We start from the raw sequence: 7,316 nt of genomic DNA, 5'->3' as shown, positions 1-7,316 counted from the left end.
TCCTTTCTTTATTCACTTTGCCTCTTCTTTTTATCTTTTAGTGGTGGTAGAATCTTATGTGGATTGCCTACGTATCATGTCCCCGTATGAATCAGACCGGGCGTAGTTCTACCATAAGTAAAACAAAGACACAATTTTGCATTTTATTACCAAAATATGCTATTACAAGCTATCATTTGAAAAAAAAAACGAAATACAGACTCCACACTATTAACATTATTTGATATGAAAAGAGAACAGAGGGGTAGACAACAGACTCTTAAAAACAAACAAGTGCAGACTTGAACTAGGGATACATTAAAGCCTTCAATTTTGGTGCCCGCGAGGCATCGTTCGGCCTTTCCGCGGGCTTTCGTGCCAGGCCTCTTTGCAAGTTTTTTAATTCCTCCATGATCCAGTGGACATAACCCATGACTGAGGCAAAAAGGGGATCACTGGGCATTTCTTCACATGCTAGGCACTTCGTGGTGATGTAGCGCCCAATCTCATCGATCCTACCCCTGATTCTATCCCTTTCCATGCACAACTATTCTATTCGTTGATTTTTTAGTCCCAATACTTGAGTGTTGTCAATGAGCTGATCTTGGAACATCTCCATTTGTTCTTCCATTCGGGCTATCGAATCATAACAGCGTTCCCTGTCCGTTCTAGCATCTCGGGCTTGTTTAAAGACCTAATCTCTGAGAGTGGAATTTGTTTCTCTTAATATTGCGATGCTCCCTTCATAATCCCTTCTCACTTGCCATAGGTGCTTTTTCCGTGCTGCTGTACCTTTTTCCCATCTGGCCCGTATTCTTGCTATGCTAGCCTCGGATCTTTCCAAGTCTTTTCGGCTTTCAATGACATGATTCCTTAACCCTGCTATCAACCTTTTATCGGACTGGCTCCTCCGTTGGTTGGAGGCATCCATTATGACTTGTCGGTTTTGAGCTCTAAGGGAGTCATTCTCTTGGGCTGATTTCTTTCTGTCCCCTTCATTGGCTTCGGTCTGAACTTCTTTTTCAAACTGAAGATCTATGACCTGCTGTTTCAGCTTGCCTATTGTGGCCTTGTATTCTTTTTCCTTTGCCAACCAGTCCCAATGCTCTTGTGAGGACTTGGCAAATTCTTGAAGGTGAGGTCTTTTAGCTGGCCTTCCAGATGACACTTCCCCTTTGTACCAAGCCTGATATCCGGGTGAAACTTCCCCTCTTGCCTGATTCAGTACACAAGTATTTGCCTCTAAGTATTGACATTGGCTCCAAATCTGGCGGACCCTTGCTTCAGGAAACTGGCCATCGGAACTAATTTATATCACTTGGGTGCTTAGATCCTCATCTTTCGGCACTATCTGACACCTCCCAAGTTGCCTCAAAACCTAATAAGGCGCATAAGGTTGAATGCTCTTAAGTCCCATCAAGAGAAAATGGGGCCTAGCTGCTGGCATGTATATGACTTCGTCGATCGGTAACCATCCTAGTGTCTACTGTATTTGACTGGCGTTGAGGGTCCGGAAATATGAGGTCCATGCCGAGACTCCTTCAGGTAGGTGGACCTCATTAATTCTGGTGTAGAACTCCTTTATGCAAGTCTTCTCAGAAGATCCATGGCTCAGGAACTGGGCTCGGTGACATAGGTGTTCGGTCATCCACATTTGCAATAACAAGTTACACCCTTCGAAAAAGTTCCCTCCGGCTTTGCAGGCCGTGAGAGCTCGGAACATATCAGATACAATCATGGGCGCAAGCGTGCTCTCATTTTGAGTGAGCAAAGTACTGACGACCCCAACTATCTTTATGTCAATATTCCCGTCTTTTCTTGGGAACACTAAAAGCCCTAAGAAGGTTATCATGAAAGCAACCCGTCTATGTTCATCCCACTTTCGACGGTTACTTTTGCTGCACAACTTGTTTTCTGGCTTGTCGAATCCTCCTATGTGTCCGTATCTTTTTTATATGAAGCTCAGAGTGCAAAAACCTTTTGCCAAGTTAGGGTTATGGATTGTTCTGACTATCTTTATCGAGTCCAAAAACCGGTGCACCGCTACGGCTCTTGGAGCAACCAGGTATTTATGCCTCAACAGAACCTCAGCACTGCCGATGTACCCTGCTAATTCCTCTAAAGTCGGGGTGAGTTCAAAGTCCGAGAAGTGGAAGACATTGTGCGTAGGGTCCCAGTAAGGGACCAGTGCCCTTATAATATCCCCTCGAGGCCTGATACCCAACAAACCCGTGAGACCTTTCAGATGTTTCTTGACTTCGTCACACCCTTCTTTGCCTAAATCATTCCACCATAGCCGCAACTGGAGGGGGATTTTATTCATGATTGAAAAAGGTTCATTTTGAGTCGTGCTCATTCTGCACATTTATTAATATGATTAAACAAAATAAAATTTATTTGACTCAAAACGATTTGATTATTTTTCCTAAAAAAAACCAGATTTTCCGAACACGACCTTTCAGCACTTCAGGGACGAAGATTTTAAGGTTGTGCGAGTTAACCAATCAATAATAAAAATAAAAAAAACAGAAGTGTCGTTTATACAAAGTCAGCCTTCCAGCGTCCCTTTTGGGAACACTCGACTATTTTTGATAAAAACGGCATCACCCGACTCTATGACAAAAAATTAAAATTCTTGACATTTTTTGGGCTATTTTTTGCAAAATGGGAGGTTGGACCCGACGAGGGTTGCCTACGTATCTCACGCCCTGTGAGAATCAAACCGGCATAGTTCGCCCCATATAAACTAAACTTTGTAAACAATACTCCTTTCTTTTCCAATAAATCAAACTAAAAAAAATATTTCAAAATTTCGGCAGGGTTTTGACACTACTTGGACATTGGTTTTATTTTTCTAAAAAAAAATAAGTAGTTATCTCCCTACACTTCTATGTACTTTTTTTCTCTTTTTTTTTCTAAAAAATTCCTGATTTCAGAAGCCGGTCAGCATGCAGATTTGAAGCAAATAAATGTGCAAAACAAACAAGATGCAGCAGGATGGTCTTTTTCATTTCAGGTTGCTTGTCCTAGACGAACCCAACCCCTGTGTTGAGTCCCCTAAGCCCAATGCAACATTATGCAAATAAACGTTCCTACTAGGGATCCGGCATGAAGTCAAGTTATTCTAGGTTCAACCTGGGTATATGTTCTAGACAGTGTGCCCGAGCGGACAACTTGAGTTGAGGAAGGAGCTCATTTCCGGGAACCAAAAGGCCAGTCGGCTTAGAAACTTTCCGAGCCTCTTTTATTTAGGGTATGACACTAACAGAATAGGGAGTCTCAACCAGTAAGCACATCCCCGGAGGTGAGAAGAGAAGGTTTCGGCACAGTTTATATATACAGTTCAAATAATATCAAAGCAGTAATAAGCATCATTTTGCATATTAAGCACAGATCATATGAGAATATCAGATAATAAAGCCAAAATACAACAATTTATCAAGCTCAAATTTCTAACCCTGAACCGGTGGTTCTGGGTAAAGAATCCCCAGCAGAGTTGTCAGAGCTGTCACACCTCCTTTTTGCCCGCGTAGCTAGCAAAGGGGCGCGGAAGGGAGTTTTTCCAATGAAGGGACAATCGAAACGGGATTTATTTATTTATTTCAGAGTCGCCACTTGGGAAATTTATGGTGTCCCAAGTCACCGGTTGAATCCTGAATCGAGGAAAAGAATGACTCTGTTTAACAGTCTGCGCACCAGAAATCCAGATAAGGAATTCTGTTAACCCGGGAGAAGGTGTTAGGCATTCCCGAGTTCCGTGGTTCTAGCACGGTCGTTCAACTGTCATATTCGGCTTGATTATCTGATTTTATACAATTATGAACCAACGTGCAAATTTTAACTGTTTACCGCTTTATTATTATTTATTCAAAGAATTGCAACGTCGTGAGAATGCATCTCGAATTGCGCCACATAAATGTACCCGCAATTTTTGATACGTTCCAACTTCGTTGATATTTGGATTTGGGTCACATAAATGTGCACCCAAGTTTAGGAAAATAACATTATTAAATACACGCCTAAAGACTAACGCGTTGTTATTTTGAGAAAAGCTGTAAAGTTCGCTATGCGGCCTGTCTCGAAATCTAAGCATTCGAAATAACTATCCGTTGAGGGCCCCACAATTTATGTATTCTTGTTTGTCGAGGGTCGCCTCATTCATTTTTTTTAAAGGAATTTGCAACGTCATGGACATGCATCTCGAACCACGTCACAATCAATGCACCCGTGATTAGCGACACATTTCTACTCCGTTGAGATTTGGATTTAGGTCACATAAATGCACACCCGAGTTTAGGAAGGTAAGATTAATTAAGGCGCGTCCTAAAGAGACTATCGTATCGTTATTTTGGGAAGGGGCCGTGAAAATTCACTAGATGGCCAACTCCAAAGTCTATCCGGTTATTGAATCCTTTTATTGAGGGCCTCGCAATTTGTGATTTACTGTGGCGAGGCACGTCTCCTTTATTTTAAGGATATCCTAAAGTGACTACATTTCTATTTAAATTAGTCTCTAAAATAAAGAAAAAAAATCCTAATTAATTACGAGCTTAAGAAAAATAAGAAAATGTAACATACTAATTGCTAGATTAAGACAAATATTAATGGAAAGGAATTTTACTAAAAAAAAAAAGAAAAAATTCGAAATTGTAAATAAACTACAAAATTCGACAACTAATATTCAAAAGAAATCAATTATGGCTAGATTAAAGCTCGCATTGTTATATAAAAAAACTATTGGGATTAATTATTCACAACCATTTAAAACTAGATTTAACCATAATTACTAAAGCTTATTAGAAAGTTTATTAAACTTAAATGTTGACTCATCTTGCTCAAACTCGCACCTAATGGATTAATATTCTTAGCCTTACTACGTTGAATCACACATTAAAAGAATCAAGCCTGTTGATTCTACGACATTATTGGCCTATTATATTTGCCTAATATTTGCGGATCTTCGTTACTAATAAGATTCAAAGATTAAAAAAAACCTCAAATTGCTTCTATTCCAATATTTGCAAATTCAAATATAGATTTTACTAACCTTCCCCTAACCTTCCCCCCCAAATTAAATCGATTTCCCATATTGACTATTTACCAATTTGATTTGAATGCGATTTCAAACTAAAAAATTAACAAAGCCGAAACTAATACTTATGGTGTTCATACCGACACCCATCCAATAGTTCCGCAATTTAACGCTTCACATTATACATACTTCTACCATTCATATAACATGAAACACATAATGAATATCTAACTAAAAAATACGAATATTCTATAATTAGAAGCATAAATCTTCTGGCCACTTCATTTCAGCTTTAATGCATATGTCAAAATGATTCAGAGTACTGTACCTGGTATTTGAATACAGGGAAAGGAAGAATAAGATCAGCAGCAGTAGAAACAACGCAGGAACAACAAACAACTAGTAGCAGTAATGTAATATCCCAGAAACAGAGTTTGAAAATCGGTGGAGCAGTAACCCAAAAACCAACCAGACTTAGGAAAACCAAGCGAAAACCCAGAAATCCCAATAACTCTCAAAGGCAGGACATAATGAACCCAAAAAAAAAAACAGAAGAGGCAATGGGATAATTCTGATTTTCTGTTCTTTAAGACTCGAAGTAGAACACTTTCAAACTACTGACTCTCTATGATTTCTGAAAAAATCAGTCCTCTTCTCTCAATCCTCAACTCTCAAGATTAAAAGTCTGTTTTTATCTCCTCTTTAGTTTTGAAATTTCTATCTCCAAATTCCGTCCCCCTTTAAGTGTCAAATGAGTCCTCTTTTATATCCAAAACAAGACTCCTCCTTTTCTTTTTACCTATTTCCTTTTTACTTTTTTAAACTATTATTACTACCCCTTTTTACCTCTTTTACTTTTCAGCCCAATATTCTTCTACTATGTGTACCTTTTAGCTTTTATTATTACCTATACTATTTCTGATTTTTAATTACGTAAAAGCAGTCAACACGGACCCCACAGTCCCCCCCCATTTTAGTGGTCAAAGAAGACCTCATTATTAACCCCCTCCTTTTACTTTACATCATTATGTCTTGTTCCCCACTACCACTTAAATAAATTTATTAGATTCCCACTACCATATGTCTTGTTCCCCACTATAATATTTTACTATTATTAGAGCTTAGTGGACGGAGCAGTTAAATTAAATAAATCTGCAATGGGTTAATTCCCGTATTACCCCTAAAACTACTGTTACTACCTTGATTCAAAAAATCTGTTCAAACTTCAAAAATTATCTAAGAACTAAAATCAGATTACCAGCTATAACCAATTCACCTAATCAATTAACCAAATATAACAGCTATAACCAATTCTTAATCAAATTCAATCAACAAATTCAAACTAAATGATGAACAACAAAGAAACAACTGGAATTATTTTGACTGAACAATATTTTTTAACAACAAACCTACTTTCAGATTCAACAACAATAACAAACAAGTATATTTAAATCACTGAGCTCAAAATTCAAATTAAACTTAAACAGAACAAATAAACAGATTCAAATCTAGAAAAATCTAAATAATCAATTGAACCTCAAACTAAAATCTAACAATATTACAACCAAGATGAAGGATTCAAGTTATTAAACTAACACACTTCTATATTAAAACTAAATTCTTTTAAATGAATAAAAACAAACTGAAGAAATAATCAAGCAATGATAAACCACGAACAAGAAAGAAACAAACATATACTGATTTCAGATCCGAGAATATCAAGCAATATACGGACAGAAATGAAACTTAAACCAACTAACCGGATCGGAACAACGACGAACTCGAATGGAAACCAATCTGCCCGGAAACTTTAAAACCAAAATAACTCGAATTTGCCTGGAAATTTTTTGTATGTTTTCCGGTTGATTTCAAGAAATGAAGCTGGACGACGAAGACGACCACGAACACCACTGAAAACAACCGAACGGTCAGTGGTTTTCGGCGTGGCTGGGCGACGAGGCAGTGTGAGGCTGCTGTGCATCGTGAGATGAAGCAGCAGCACGGTCTAAGAAGCTGCAACAGCAGCTGTTCGTCTGGTGCGGGTCGTTGGCAGTGTGGTCGACGAGGCAGCTGGGAGGTGAAGCAGAAGAAGCAGCAACACAGCAGCCATGCTGCTCGTTAATGGCGGACGGGGTGGTCGTTTGGACGCAGACGAAGGAGGCAGCCATGGATGTTGGTCGTTCATGGTGGAGCTGGTTTTGGTGGTCAGCTGGACGTGAGGTGAGGCTGTGGTCGTCATGGGCTGGACGTGAGGTGAGGCAGCAGCAGAAGGGCAGCCATGGGAGGTTGAAGAAGAAGAGAGGGG

This window comes from Nicotiana tabacum, chromosome 3, assembly GCF_000715075.1.
Source record: "Nicotiana tabacum cultivar K326 chromosome 3, ASM71507v2, whole genome shotgun sequence".
Taxonomy (NCBI): Eukaryota; Viridiplantae; Streptophyta; class Magnoliopsida; order Solanales; family Solanaceae; genus Nicotiana; species Nicotiana tabacum.
The sequence above is the reverse complement of the archived record's forward strand: the minus strand, read 5'-3'. Positions refer to the sequence as shown.